Below are 16,583 nucleotides of genomic sequence, written 5' to 3'. Positions count from 1 at the left end.
GCTGAAATTCCATTCTTATGTCTCTGTTTATGCCAGTTTGCTTTTTGTCCCTGATCAGATTGGTCTTGTTTTGCTCGGTCTTCAGAATATACCAGAGTGCTGATATAGGGAATTGAAGTCTAGCAACTTCAGGGTTTTTGTTATCAGAAAGTGTTGGACATTTTTTGGCAGGGTTTTGTGCGTGATTGCAGACAGCATCTTTCCTTTCCTGTCCTTTCTAGTTAGTGTGGGCCCCATCGTTTGCTCAGCCTATCTTTCTATCTGTGTTTGTGTTTTCATCTTGTCTCACCGACAATACATGTTTCGGGGCTGTCTATTGCTTTGGGGTCTGCTCTGGGGCAGTTTAGATTTCCCCTTTTCTTGCTTTAGGCTTATGTGATAAAACACTCCGGGATCGCCTTTGCTGGGGTCAAAGGTCACGTGCATTCAGCATGAAACTCAGGTGCAGAGTGGGGATTCGTGTATAACTGACCCTGGGTCAGGTTTATTAACGGTGAAAGCATTGCAAAAGGAAATAAAACATAAAACAAATCCTTGCCTGTCCGGCACTAACTAAACAATGGACAACCTAACTACCAACTGGCGGGCTTCTCCCGTCCAGCCAAACCACAGTTGCAGTGGGCACTGCTTCCACTCACGTGTGTGTCTCTCACACAGACAGGCTCTCTGTGTTCCCCGACTGAGACACTCACACAACCACCTGGCATCCTTATATATCCACCTCCCATTATCCATTAGTAAGCAGGTGCGATACTGACCAGACTAGGCCACATAGGAGAGGAATCTGGGCGAGATATACCTGCCCTCATCCACTATTCCCACATGATTCTCACATATCCCCCCCTTCTGCTCAGACCACTCTGGTCGAGCAATGACACCCGCCAAACAGTGCACTCGGGACAGGGCATCTGCATTCCCCATCTGTACCCCTGGGCGGTGCTCCACCGTAAAAGTGTAGGCCTGCAGGGCAAGGAACCACCGGGTCACCCGGCTATTCCGTTCCTTGTTCAAGTGCATCCACTTGAGAGGGGCATGGTCAGTGATCAGCCTGAACTTTCGGCCCACCAGGTAATATTTGAGGGCCTCTAGAGCCCACTTAATGGCTAGGCACTCTTTTTCCACGACTGCATACCTTTGCTCGTGTTTATTCAGCTTCCTGCTGAGATAGAGGACTGGGTGTTCCACTCCGTCCCTCACTTGTGAGAATACGGCCCCGATACCGGTATCAGAGGCATCCGTTTGTACCACAAACTCGCTGCGGAAGTCTGGAGTCACCAGTACGGGCTGAGAGCAAAGTGCCCGTTTTAGGCTATGGAAGGCTTCTTCAGCCGCTAAACTCCATTTAATCATGACGGAGTCTTTCCCTTTTGTAAGATCCGTCAGGGGGGTAGCGATGGCTGCAAAATTGGGTATGAACCGGCGATAATAACCGGCGATCCCCAGGAAGGCTTGCACCTGCTTCTTGTTGACAGGTTGTGGCCAGTCCTGAACCGCCTGAATCTTATCAACCTGGGGTTTAACAACACCCCTCCCAATTACATACCCCAAATACCGGGCTTCTTCTAGCCCGATGTGACATTTCTTGGGGTTCGCGGTTAGACCTGCCTCCCACAGGTCGTCAATCACAGCTTGTACTTTCTGGAGATGAGTCTCCCAGTCCAAGCTGTAAATGACAATGTCGTCCAAATAGGCCGAAGCGTACCGCCTATGTGGCCTCAGGACTCGATCCATCAGTCTCTGGAAGGTCGCTGGTGTTCCGTGCAGTCCAAACGGCATATACACATACTGAAATAGACCTTCTGGGGTAGCAAATGCCGTCTTTTCTCTGGCAGCCTCCGCCAGAGGGATCTGCCAATACCCCTTTGTTAGGTCTAGGGTCGTAATATACCGGGCTTTTCCTAACCGATCTATTAACTCATCGACCCGGGGCATAGGGTAGGCATCAAATTTTGAGACCGCATTCAGTTTCCTGAAGTCATTGCAGAACCGGATGGTGCCGTCCGGTTTAGGAATTAGCACAATCGGGCTGGACCACGCACTGTGCGATTCCTCAATGACTCCTAACTCTAACATTGCCTTCACTTCTCGGGAAACGGCTTCACGGCGCGCTTCCGGGATTCGGTAGGGCTTTACGTGAACTGTGACACCAGGTTCCGTTATGATGTCATGTTTCATTAGCATAGTCTGCCCGGGTTTTTCTGAGAAAAACTTTTGGTTGTGAAGTAGAAACTGCCTGACTTCCGTCTTTTGCCGCTCCGAGAGAGTCTCTGCAACCCGTACCTCCGGTACGGTATGCGAGCAGACAGGACGGGCCAGCTCCGCTGACAAGGCAGACCGATCCTTCCAGGGCTTTATCAGATTTACATGATAAATCTGCTCAGGTTTCCGTTTACCTGCCTGGTATACTTTGTAGTTTACTTCACCAACTCTTTCCTTGATCTCAAAGGGGCCCTGCCACTTTGCCAGGAACTTACTGTCCACCGTGGGGACCAGGATCAACACCCTATCTCCGGGTGCAAACGTACGGATCTTGGCGCCCCTATCATAGATTCTTTTTTGGGCTCCTTGAGCCTGTGTCATGTGTTCTTTGACGATAGGCATAACAGCCGCAATACGGTCCTGCATTTGTGTGACGTGATCTATCACCGTTTTAAACGGAGTGACCTGACCCTCCCAGGTTTCTTTTGCAACGTCTAACAGTCCGCGAGGACGTCGGGCGTACAATAACTCGAAAGGCGAGAATCCCGTGGAAGACTGGGGTACTTCCCTGATGGCAAAAAGCAAATACGGAAGTAAATAGTCCTAGTTCTTCCCATCCTTGTCTATCACCTTTCTCAGCATCTGCTTCAGAGTTTTATTGAACCGTTCGACCAACCCGTCTGTTTGAGGGTGATACACGGATGTGCGTAACGGTTCGATTTGTAACAATCGGCAGAGCTCCTTCATTATCCTGGACATAAAGGGGGTCCCCTGGTCGGTGAGTATCTGTTTTGGTATACCGACCCGACTAAACACATGCACCAGCTCCTTGGCAATCGTCTTGGTGGCCGTGTTACGCAAAGGGATGGCCTCCGGGTAACGAGTGGCATAATCCAAGATGACCAGGATATGTTGGTGTCCACGTGCAGACCGTGGAAGGGGCCCAACTAAATCTATCCCAATCCTCTCAAACGGGACTTCAATAATAGGTAGGGGTACCAAAGGGCTACAGAACCGGGGCTTAGGTGCAGAGGCTTGGCAGTCAGGACAAGACTCGCAATATGCACGAATATCGTGATGCATGCCTGGCCAAACAAAACAGTGTAATATCCTTTCAGTGGTTTTCTGGACTCCCAGGTGACCTCCCATCACATGTCCGTGGGCCAGGTCCAGGACCTGCCGCCGGTAGGGTTTTGGCACGACTAATAGTTGCACCGTATCTTCCCCCTTTTTCTCTATCTGATAGAGTAATTCATTCTCCAGAACCATGTAAGGATATGCCAGCCTAGAGCCAGGTTCTACGGGCACCCCATTTATCACTTTCACATTTGTCCTAGCCTGAGAAAGGGTAGGATCCTTTATTTGCTCACTTTGGAAGTCATCTTTCTGAACTTCTAAATCCGGCAAACGGGGTGGTGGACGGCTGTCAGCCTCCTCCTCTTCCCCGGTCTCCTCATTATCACCCGCCATGACTGAAAACGGGAACTGCAGGTCATTTCCCGCAGACTCTTCCCCCGAGTCTTCCAGGGAGACCTCTTCCAGGGGTTCGGGACCCACACGCTCCCTGGGAGAAGAATCATGTACACTATTACCCGAGGGCATCAACTGATTCTCCCACAATTGCCAGAAGTGGGGAAAATCCCGGCCCAGGATAACATCATGCAATAACGCCGGGACGAGTCCCACTTTATGTTGCACAGACCCATAGGAAGTTGTAATGCATATGACTGTGGTGAGGTACGAACAGGTGTCTCCATGCACACACGTTACAGAGAATTTGTCTGATGGCCCAGTCAGGGCTGGCACCAGACTGGCCTTCACCAGAGTCACCACACTTCCCGAGTCTAACAATGCCACCACATTTTTGCCATCAACAGTTAAATCACACAAGTGTTTTTCCACATCCTTTTGACCGGCATTCACACTCACTACCCGTGCAACCATAGACATGCGTTTTTTAGAGTCTGTGACGTCGCACTGCATGGGTTCAGTAGTGACCGGACAGTTCGCAGCAATATGTCCCATATCTTGGCAGCGGAAACACCTAACGGGCCCCTTGCTTAGACCATAGTTCGTTACTCTCGGCCTCGCAGTGCGGGCAGTCCCGTTTTCCTCCCCCACTGTCTTAGGGATTTTTCCATCTCCCCTACTCCCTGGAACAGTCTTACCGGTTCCACGTGGAGACGATGAAGAACGAGGTGGGGTAGCGTCGTCTCGGAGTCCTTCCGCCACGGAGTAACGTTCAACCAGATCCACCAGTTGATCTGCTGTCGTAGGATTTCCATGGCTTACCCACTTCCTCAGGGCTGGCGGTAGAGCTCTCAGGTACTTGTCCAGGACGACTCTCTGGATTATCTCTGGCGCTGTCAACACCTCGGGTTGTAGCCACTTCTTCGTCACGTGGATCAGGTCGAACATCTGGGACCGTGGTGGTTTATCTGGCTGATAAGTCCATTGATGCACTCTCTGTGCCCGGACAGCGGTCATCACTCCCAGCCGGGCCAAGATCTCGGCTTTCAATTTGTCAAAGTCCTGCGCAGCTTCAGGTTCCAGGTCATAATACGCCTTTTGGGCCTCACCGGAAAGAAACGGGGCAATCAGGCCGGCCCATCGTGCCTTCGGCCATTTTTCTCGCACCGCCGTCCGTTCAAACGTGGTCAGGTATGCCTCGACGTCATCATCAGGCGTCATTTTCTGCCAGTACCGACTCACGTGAATCACTCTCGACTCGGCTTCCAGGTTAAGCTCAGGTAAGCTTGCCAAGCGCTGCGCCACCTGCTGGAGAAGCGAACGATCGGTAGCTGTCATGTCCACCAACTCCTTCAGCTGGGCCATCATCACCCGATTTGCTTCTTGCTGGACGGCGGTGGACTGTACCAGCGCTTTCACCACGTCCTCCATGCTCATGCTTGCAACGTGATGCCCGCGTTCTCCACCACAATGTGATAAAACACTCCGGGATCGCCTTTGCTGGGGTCAAAGGTCACGTGCATTCAGCATGAAACTCAGGCGCAGAGCGGGGATTCGTGTATAACTGACCCTGGGTCAGGTTTATTAACGGTGAAAGCAATGCAAAAGGAAATAAAACATAAAACAAATCCTTGCCTGTCCGGCACTAACTAAACAATGGACAACCTAACTACCAACTGGCGGGCTTCTCCCGTCCAGCCAAACCACAGTTGCAGTGGGCACTGCTTCCACTCACGTGTGTGTCTCTCACACAGACAGGCTCTCTGTGTTCCCCGACTGAGACACTCACACAACCACCTGGCATCCTTATATATCCACCTCCCATTATCCATTAGTAAGCAGGTGCGATACTGACCAGACTAGGCCACATAGGAGAGGAATCTGGGCGAGATATACCTGCCCTCATCCACTATTCCCACATGATTCTCACACTTATTTAGTTCTCCGGCTGTGATGAGGCATCTAGGATCATCGTAGGTACGCTCCACGGCTACTGCTAGTTGTGTGGATAGGATCATGGGTCTGCAATCCGCTTAGTTACCAACCTCTCTGGTTTTCTGGGGCTTAGCATGTTTTTGTTTTTCCTCCTCGGTGACTCATTCATAACAGAATCACCAGCCATACCGCAGATTCTAGGGTACTCAAAAGCAGGGAAAAAAAAAAATTGTAAAAATAAAAAGTGTCAGAATTTTTTTTTTTTATATGTATTTTTTCCTCTTTTTCTCTGGGGCCATAGGAGGATTTTTTCCTTAATGCCAGGAAACAGCTGGCGTGGCTGGATCCCGCCTCTTGTGCTTCTGTATATTGGTGTTTGGCATCTGTCGTCCTTTTTTTCCACTTTGGTCTAACGAGGTACAGCTGGCGGTACTGTTGCCCAGAAACACAGCATGCTGTGAAAGTGGCAGTCACGGAAATGGTCACTGGCTGGCTGTACTAGAGCCCAGAAACACGGCATGCTATGAAAGTGGCAGTCACGGAAATGGGCACTAGCTGGCGGTACTAGAGCCCAGAAACACAGCATGCTGTGAAAGTGGCAGTCACAGAAATGGGCACTAGCTGGCGGAATTCTGATATCGCAAATATCGGGCCGATTTCCGATATTTCAATATCGGAAAGCTCATCCCTAGTCATATGCGGAAAAAGTTGTCGAAGGCAGAGCAAAGTAATGCAGTGCTCATTCTACAGGAAAGGTCAAAAGAGCGTCAGATCATGTGCATTGCAGCACTTTGCTCTGCCCTCGGCAGGGCAGAGAGGAGTATTGCCTGCTTAGAAGTATGAAGGGGAACACTCAGTGAATGACGTAGGATGCGTCATCCACAAAAAGAACAGAAGGAGAATAGCATCACAAGAAGAGAGGAGGAGGCACGACATCATGACCAGCAACGCCCATCGGACTGAATCTCCCTGCAGGTGTGTATTTTAAAACGTCAATCAGCCTAACGATGTCCTAGCGATCCCATCATGTCGGATCGTTGGTGGGATCGCTGGGACATCGTTTAGTGTAACGGGGGCTTAAGAAAAGGTAATCAAAATTGTAAATCTGGAAAGCCCCTTTAACAGGTCAGATTCCAAGCGGATACTGTTTAAATATATTATAGTAAGCTATTAAGAGATTTGTAGTTTTTCCTAGAGCAATTGTCTAGACTACATAGAATTTTATCCTGCTTTCAGTATTGGACATGGTAAGGATTTTACTGATTTAAAACAACTGGATCTAAACAAGGATGTCTTTATTAGTAATGGAGAAGAACTGAAATTGAAGCCAATAATATAAGCCAACTTTCATAGAACCATACCTCCCAACCTTTGAAGAACAGAAAGAGAGATAGATCAAAGTCTGACCAAGCCCCGGGCCATACCCCAATCCATGCCATTTACCATTTCTTTCTCCTCTGGCAGGAGGAGTTGTCAGAGGGACGCTGGTAGTGAGAGAAATTAAACAGACGCCAGCGACTGCAGGGTGTAGACCCAAATCCGGGGCTGTCCGCTGCATCCAGGACGGTTGGGACTAGAGATCAGCATATGGATTCATGGTTCTCTGATCGAGCGTGCAGGTCACTGGTACCTGTGAGCTGGATGGGAGTCAGCGAATGTCTAGCCTTCCGGCATCCCCGGAGCAGCTTTTGATTATCCAAGGCGTCTTGCTCATTGCTAGTTGGGAGTGGGACCTATAGATTATTTTTTGCTCCTTCATTCACAGTCAGAGCCGCCAGAATATTCTCATCTTTATGTAGCTTCACTACTGTATATGACATTCGGCTTTTTTTGTGTCTGCAAAGCCATGTTCTAATACTCCAGAATGCTGTGCTTTTTTGTTTTCTGCAGGAACCACACCAAACTACAGAATAACAATCCTCTCCCCCTTATTTGATGCATTTTGATGCAGAAGTGAAGCCGCGTTTTTAATGTGCTTTTTATAGTGCAGAAAAGCTTTGATTTTGCACTTAATAAAGTATTTGCAGCTATTTACATGCATTTTTTTAGGCTCCACATAGAAGGCAAAAGAGAAAAAAGCTCCAAAACCGCACAGGTCAGCAGCGACCTTGGGTGTACTGTAAGGCAGGCGGGTGGTAATCGTGACAACTGGCTTTACTGTTCCCACACCCTGACACCTCACAGATAAAACAACAAGTCCTTTCTACTGTGTGTGTGATGTGTGCAGCAGAGTACTCCCTTCAGTTACTGGAGTCCCCTCGCTCTCTGTCACTCCAGCGTCTAACTTCCAAGTTCCAGGAAACACCACAGAGTCACAGTTCTTTTCCAACAGTTGAACTTTAGTAAACAATAAGGGTATGTTCACACTGGCGTTTTTATATGCTAATTTTAAGCTGCTTTTTACAGTTCCAGCAAAGCCTATGAGATTTCAGAAATCTCATGAACACACATTGTTTTTTTGTGTCATCAGTATTTTGTGCTTTGCTGCATTTTTTGGACGTAGAGCATGTCACTTCTTTCAGTGTTTTTGCAGCGATTTTCACTCATTGACTTGAATGAGTGTTGAAAAAACGCTGCAGTGTTTTTTCAGCAGAAAAGTCATGGACATTAGCATGGACAAAGAGACACAAAAAAACCCGCACCAAAAATGCACCTAAACCTGCGTTTTTTGCCGCAGCTTCTTTCCTGCCAAGAAGATCAGGTTTTGCTGCAGAAAAGAAAGTAGCAAAAACGCCCAGTGTGAACTTACCCTAAGGCATTCATCACATCAGCAGCACAGTTCACACAGGGCAACGTTTCCTGTACTTTCACTACCTTCCGGGCAGACTCTTCTCTCCATAATCTCTCTTTCTTTGCTCCTGGCAATCTCTGCCATCTCTTTGGACAATACGTGTCCAGCCCATGTCTCTCTTGTACTTGCCCCATCTTCATGTCCCATCTGTACCCTACAAGTCACCAGCTCACTGTCAGCCCCTCGTCTGGTTCCTATTGGGAAAGGTGGCAGGAACGCCATCTCAGCTGCTCCCGCCCCGATCTTGGACCCCGAATCCTTCCTGGGGATGATTCTGTTGAGCTGGTGCCCGTTTACACTGTTCTCCAGCCTGGGCCCCCTTACTACAATCCGCAGACCTATCCCCATGGCTTTATTCCTTTGTTCTCTCTCTACTTACATGTTTTGCCCTTGGGCAGGCTGCCAAGGCATCTGACAGAACCAGAAAGTATCTGTCCTATACCCCCCTGCTCTGTGCTGCATTGTTCTAACTTCTCCCCACTGAATAACCCCTTGCTGCCTGTGCCTAATTTAATACTCTTATCTATCCTATTCTCTATCTCTAAGGTGCCCTCTCTATTCTAATCCCCCTATGGTCCCACACTACTTCCTAATCTATCCCCAAGTCTATGTGCAACACATGACAACTACATTTACATTACAGTGCACACAATAGTGAAACATTAATAAAACATCAGGGTGCTGCATAGTGAACAGTGTTAAGGAGAGAGAAGGTACATGAAGGTGCCCTCCACCTCCTTACACTCCACCCTCCTAGAATATGGTCATCCTCAACCATGGCTGCACCTGTCAATGTAAAATTGTTAGAAAACACTTTTTTTAAAAAATAAAACATATTTACAATATAAGACAGTCTCTATCTGATAACTTTTGTTGGGTCAACTGTGACCTCGGCTCCACTCGGTTGGAGCCCTGGAACAGAAAGGTCAAGTCTCTTTTAACTTGGGTCCGACTGACCCCAGTCCCCTTGCTCCTGTGACTCAGTCACATACGGTGTCACACAACAACCATTCAGGCCCATGTTCCAGTCCTTTCCCGCTCCAGGTAGCCAAACACGGGAAGTCTCTTAAAACACATGACCGGTTGGCCAACTGAGCAGTCCATTCAGTTCTGATCCGGCTCGCTCCTCGTGCCTTCCTGCACAGGCTGTTCCCCCTCCTTCCAAATGCAAGTAACATGTAGGGTTAAAACAACACAGTCTTTAAAGCAACTGCACACACAGTCCATAGTGAATAACCCCTTCAGGGTTCCAGTCCAGTAATCCAGCAGGGGATGTGCAAACATGCACAAGTGAAACTTAGATGAGGAAGAGGGAAAACAAAAGCAACAGTACTTCATCCATGACCATTTGGGTCACCCACGACACTCAGTCCTGGTGTCGTCTAGAGCTTCCAGCCCATCCAGAGACGCGAAACAGTCCCTTTCATTAGTCAGGTGCAACCAGCACAACAAAAAATGTTTCTTCTTAAATAGGGCAACATCATTTAGAGGCATAATGAGCCGCATTCGGACCCTGCACCACTATGTACGTGTGGCCTGAAGATCCACTGGAGGAGGATCCCCCGCTGTTCCTCCTACTCCTGTTTTCCTCCAGCGGCAGATTGAGCACGAACAGAGCTCCCAACTTCCATGATTCAATCGAAGGCCCTGCATCTACTGCCCCCTGGCTGGCTACAGGGGCTGCTTCCTCCCGTCGAGCTGTAGGAGTCGGCCACACATCATACTGAGCAGCACGTGCCCATCACTCCTTTAGACTGGAGACCATCCTGATGGCCACAGTATATGGCCCTCGAGGTCCCTGTTCCTTAATAAAGGTCACGTGGTCCCATTCCTGGAAGGGACCCTTAACATCAATGGACCCAGCATTGACCTACACTTTTTCTCCAGTCCAGGCTTCCTGTATGAATCTGTACCCTCTCATGGTGTTAAAGTACTTAATGAGGCCGCAGGTCATCCAGCCGGACATGGCTCCACTGCCAGGGCGTTGCAATTCCTGGAAGATTTGGCGCTCCTGACGCTTCTTTGCGCCGATCACTCCTTTGATCCACCGAGCCTCTTCTGCAGTACACACCCACGTTTCCTCTAAGTATGCGCTGCCAGTGGTGGACAGGGCAAAAGCAGGCTGCAAGTCCGCAGGAAGGGACAGTACTGGAGAAGATGGTGGAGACTGAAAAAGTGACTGGAGGGGATGACGGAGCTAAAGAGGGTGTCAGCACAGGAGTCGGGATGGCCAACGGAACGAGCAGAAACTCCCCACTCACCGACGCTGCGTCTGTTGGCGATCCTCTCATGCGGCCGCGTGAGCCAGGGATGACAGTTGCGATGACTCCTCGCAATATGGCCTCCAGCGTCTTTCCAGCCTCTTCCGGCTCTGGTCCCACGATACTCAGGCTCCCGGCAAACTTCTTCCCCTGTCATCCAAAGGGGAACCATTGATCTAGGTCCCTTTGCTGCCAGCTCCCAGTCCTAGCGTCCCACTCCTCTTCTGTAGGACATATTTCTTCTCTGCATGCTATCAGGTAATGGCATCTCCTCTTCAGACACACTGGCTCATCCTTGTAGGCCCCATTTGTTTCCCTAGATTCTGCTGTGAGGGTCGGGGCTTTCTCTTCTTCTGCCGCGCCCATCTTAGGCGGGCACCTGTCACAATGAGTTGTGGCCACATCTCAGACCACAGTCTCTGCTATTTTCACGCCATTTTCTTCCTAGGATGCCCACGAAGGGCGGCGCTGCCCTCAGCTTTCGTGCCACTGACCACTGTCTCCTTGTCAGTGTTCAGCATCATCTTAAAGTCACCATTAGCCACCATCTTCAATTATTTCACTGCTGTCACCTTCAAAGTTCCTCCGCTCTTTTCACATAAGGTATCGGCATTCTGTAAGGCAGCTAGGGTGGTAGTCATGGCAATTGGCTTTACTGTTCCCACACCCTGACGCCTCACAGATAAAACAACAAGTCCTCTCTGCTGTGTATGTAATGTGTGCAGCACAGTACTCACTTCAGTTGCTGGAGTCAACTCGCTCTCTGTCACTCCAGCGTCTAACTTCCAAGTTCCAGGAAACACCACAGAGTCACAGTTCTTTTCCAACAGTTGAACTTTACTAGACAATAAGGCATCCATCACATCAGCAGCACAGTTCACACAGGGCAACATTTCCTGTACTTTCCCTGCCTCCCGGGCAGACTCTCTTCTCTCCATAATCTCTCATTCTTTGCTCCTGGCAATCTCTGCTGTCTCTTTGGATAATACATGTTCAGCCCATGTCTCTCTTGTATCTGCCATCTGACCAGCCTCTGTGGACAGTTCGTGTCCCATCTGTACATTACACGTCACCAGCTCCCTGTCAGCCCTTCGTCTGGTTCCAATTGGGAAAGGTGCCGGGAACACCATCTCAGCTGCCCCTGCCCCGGTTTTGGACCCCGAATCCTTCCTGGGGATGATTTTGTTGAGATGGTGCCCGTTACACTGTTTTCCAGTCTGGGGCCCCTTACTGCAATCCATAGACCTATCCCCACTGCTTTAGTCTTTTGTTCTCTCTCTGTTCACATGTTCTGCCCTTGTTTGTGCTGCCTGGGTGTCTGACAGAACCAAGAAGTATCTGTCCTATACCCCCTGCTCTGTGTTGCTTTGTTCTAATTACTCCCTTCTGAATAACCCCTTGCTGCCTGTGCCTAACCTAACACTTTTATCTATCCTATTCTCTATCTCTAAGTTGCTCCCTCTATTCTAGTCCCCCTATGGTCCTACACTACTTCCTAATCTATCCCTAAGTCTATGCGCAACACATGACAAGTACATTTACATTACAGTGCACACAATAGTAAAACATTAATAAAACATCAGGGTGCCGCATGTGACACAGGTGAACAGTGATAAGGAGAGAGAAGGTACATGAGGGTCCCCTCCACCTCGATAGGCTGTGTGCACACGTTACGGATTTTGATGCGTTTTCGCAGAGTTTTTGGACACGCAGAATTACATCAAATCTGTAGTGTAGTGCACCACCAATGTTAATCTATGGGAAATGGAGATTTGTTGTGCACATGCCACGGAAAAATATGCATCATTTTATTTTCCGCAGCATGTCAATTCTTTTTGCTGATCTGCGGCGTTTCTGCACCCATTGACTTCCACTGAGCCAGGCAAATCTGCAGCAAAACCGCAGGTTTAAAAAGATCTGCGGTTTTGCTGCGGATGTGGGGGCGAGAAACGCTGCAGATAGGGAGGAGGAAGAGTGTGTGGGCGGAGCTATGTGTGTGCGGAGAATGTGTGCGGGTCTGTGTGCGGGTATCTGTGTGTATGTGTGCATATGTGCTGATTTGTGATGTTTATTATTTTTAAAAAATTAAAAATGGCATAATATTTTCATTATCTAAACCTTGTAAATCAAGGTCTCAGAGTCTGGAGGAAGAGTGGAGAGGCACACAATCCAAGCTGCTTGAGGTCTAGTGTGAAGTTTCCTCTATCATTGATGGTTTGGGGAGCCATGTCATCTGCTGGTGTAGGTCCACTGTGTTTTATCAAGACCAAAGTCAGCAAAGCCATCTACTATGAAATTTTAGAGCACTTGATGCTTCTTTCTGCCGACAAACTTTTTGGGGATGGAAATGTCATTCTTCAGCAGGACTTGGCACCTTTCCACACTGCCAAAAGTACCAATACCTGGTTTACAAACAACAGTACCACTGTACATGATAGGCCGGCAAACTCGCCTGACCTTAACCCCATAGAGAATCTATGGGGTATTGTCAAGAGGAAGATGGGAGACACCAGACCCAACAATGAAGATGAGCTGAAGGCTGCTATAAAAGCAACCTGGGCTTCCATAACACCTCAGCATTGCCACAGGCTGATTACCTCCATGCCACGCCGCATTGATGCAGTTATTGATGCAAAAGGAGCCCCAACCAAGTATTGAGTGCATTTACTGAACATACATTTCAGTAGGCCAATATTTCTGATTTTAAAATAATTTTTCAAGCTGGTGTTATAAAGTATTCTAATTTACTGAGATAATGACTTTTGGGTTTTCATTGGCTGTAAGCCATAATCATCATCATTAACAGAAATACACACTTGAAATGCATCACTCTCTTTGTAATTCCACTATATAATATAAGAGTTTCACTTTTTGTGTTGAAGAACTGAAATAAATTAACTTTTTGATGATATTCCAATTTTGTGAGATACACCTGTAAAACTGTAGTGGTCTGCGAGATTCTCAGTGCACAGCATATAGCACTTTGTGAGAACCACACTGCAAAACCTCACACGATATTAATTCTGAGGGATGAAACGGTTAAATGGGGTCACATGCTTAAGTACGATATATGTCTACAACAGTTGTATTTGCTGAATTTCCATAGCGATTATATTCCGCAGCAATTTCATGTTAAATTTCACCTTATTTTGGCTTTTACATTTGTTGATGATGGTTCACAAAAATATTAATTCAAGATAATTTAACAATGTAAACATGTAAAGCAACTGAATGTCATAAATATAATTTGCCCAATTAACATTAATCACAGTTAATCTCATCCTTTACTCAGACATGAAAATTAAGACCATGTCATGTATGAGAGGAGCTATTCGTACTAAACCAATACAATAGTTGCAAAATGGAAATCTTATTCAACCAGCGACAATCAAGTTACTATATACTTAACTGGCACTTGTTATGTGGTCCAATAGCTGAATAAGAGTTGGTAAGAATACTTGTACCAATAATTAGACCTGGTAAAAGTGACAGTGATCAGCCATTAATCCAGCTCATCCAATAAATAACAACCTCTTTTATGCGGCCTTAAAACTAATAGTTGTCAGTTGCAAATCTCTGAGGATTTGTTGCTGTCAATAGGCAGACTTTATGGGGACAATCACACTTTGGTCAGAAGACCTGCGGCTAGTGCGATCACTGTGGTCTGAGATTGGACTGTGATCCACAGACATTTGCATGAGCCATTATTGGCAGCATTTCACATTGTGTAGTGCTGCTGTAAGATACGACTTATTTACAAGTATCCAAGGTAACAATCTTGATTACAAAGGTTCTACAATGACACCTTCATTAGTCACATTGCATTGTTAACTTTGGTTATCACATGAAACAGTAAGTGAAAATGTGTTGTAAATTAAACAGCATTGTTTCTTTGTGCTATAGCATTTGCTTTTGTTAGGATTCTAAAGTATCACATCAACATAATATTAAACACACACTTAGAGGTGTTGTTGTGACATCTTTATCGGTGCCTGCCCTTTCTACTTTTGCTGCCAGGTGGCGCAGCACTCTCATTGCGGGCGATATCGGGAGACAGTTCTAGTTTTGTGTTCTATGGGTGCCATCCACACTGTAAGGCCGGTTTTACACATCCTGATATTTACGGACTGGAAAAACCGGTACCGGAGATACAGCGCTAATGTAAGCCGCTGTCCCCCGGCAGCTGGTGCTGAAGCTGGCTGTCATTTTCCCCTGCTCTGCCACGAACAGCACGAGCAGAGGAGAATGAATGAATGAATGAATGAATGAATGAAAAACTGACCTGCTGTGACCTCTGGACCGTCGGAGAATGTAAGTGATGAGGTCACTGTGTCAGAGCTTGAACTGCCGTGACATCATCACTTGCATTCTTCCACGGTCCGGAGGTCACAGCAGGTCAGTTTTTCATTCATTAATTCTCCTCTGCTCACCGGCAGAGCAAGGAGAATGGATGAGAGCTGCGTTCAGTACCTGCCGCCAGGGAACACCGGCTTACAGTAGTGCTACTTCCCCGGCGGCCGTCCGTGTACACAGAGGACAGTGTGCACTGTTCTCCATGTGCACGTGTGCGGGACGTTTTGCGGTCCATGCGTCCGGGAGAAAACGGACATGTCAGCATGTTTTGCACACGGACAGACGGTCCGTGAAAACACACTGACATGTACATAGACCCATTCATTTGAATGAGTCTACATGTGTCAGCGTCTCCGGTACGTAAGAAAACGGTCACCACATGTACCGGAGACACTGACGTGTGAAACCAGCCTAATACATAGAGGTAACTGTTGTGTGGTTTGGGTGGGGTTGCAAGCTATTTAACATCCTGAAATTCTGCTGTCCACTGCCAGTTATATTCTGACCCGATTCTTTGTAACTTACCTTACTAATCTCTCAGTGGACAGTCCTGACTTTTGACCTGGGCTTGCTTTTTTGACTATTCCCATTCTATACAATTTTGGCACAAACTCCTGATTCTGACTGCGGGTTGAATTCTGACTACCCGCTTGCCTCCTGATTTTGTCATTGACGCAACTTGACACTTTGACACTGCTTGACGACCTTTCCTTCCTCTGGATGGTAGTCCTTCCATGATAGCTATCCATTGGATCCCACTGTAAAACCAGGTCCCTGTATAAGGGTGAAAGGGTATCCGAACTTCTCTGGAATCTGCCAAACGTAGTGTCTTGCACCAAGTCTGTCCAAAGTAGCCATTTTGAGCCTGAGGCCCCTGACAAACCTAACAGTTGTCCACTACTCAGACAACCCCTTCTCAATCACTATATTTCCCCAAGTAAAATAATTGCAGCTATACTCACCTCCAGTGCGGGTGCCATTCCAGTGGTGTCCTCACTCGCTCTCCCGGGGCTTATGTGACCTTTGTTATATTAGTTGATCCCTGCGGAAAATCAGGGCCCCTTCACTCTTACCTCATAGATCAGGCAGAATGTCTTCGCTGTCAATGTTAAAGGGGTTGTCCTCTACTGGGACTACCTCTTCTTGATCTAAATGTTTGACTCCAGTAAAATAAAAAAGCCTATACTCACCTCCCGTTATGGGGTTGCACCATTGGTGTCAGAATTCATGGTCCCAGGGCTATCGTGCATTTGATGTGACACATGAGCCCGGTGCCCAATCAGCGCTGGCGTCATTGTATCTGCCTTCGCACGAATTGAGCATGAAGAGAAATTCTGGGCTGCAGCTGATCTCACACTTTCTCTACATGTTCAATTCGTTTGAAGGCGAGGACAGTGACGCCAGTGCTGATTGGGCGCCAGGCTCATGTGGAGGAAGACTGGAAGCTGGGACTACAGGTACCTGTACTGAGCTGGGTCCGGAACTGTCGAGACTGGATCCCATGTTTCCCGGGGGAAGGAATAGGGAACCGGACAGGCCCCATGACCCGGGCAGTGGGGGCGTATTTAGACAGA

Source organism: Dendrobates tinctorius, unplaced genomic scaffold, assembly GCF_039654945.1.
Source record: "Dendrobates tinctorius isolate UK_male_01 unplaced genomic scaffold, ASM3965494v1 ptg000117l, whole genome shotgun sequence".
Classification (NCBI taxonomy): domain Eukaryota; kingdom Metazoa; phylum Chordata; class Amphibia; order Anura; family Dendrobatidae; genus Dendrobates; species Dendrobates tinctorius.
This window is presented reverse-complemented; position numbering follows the sequence as displayed.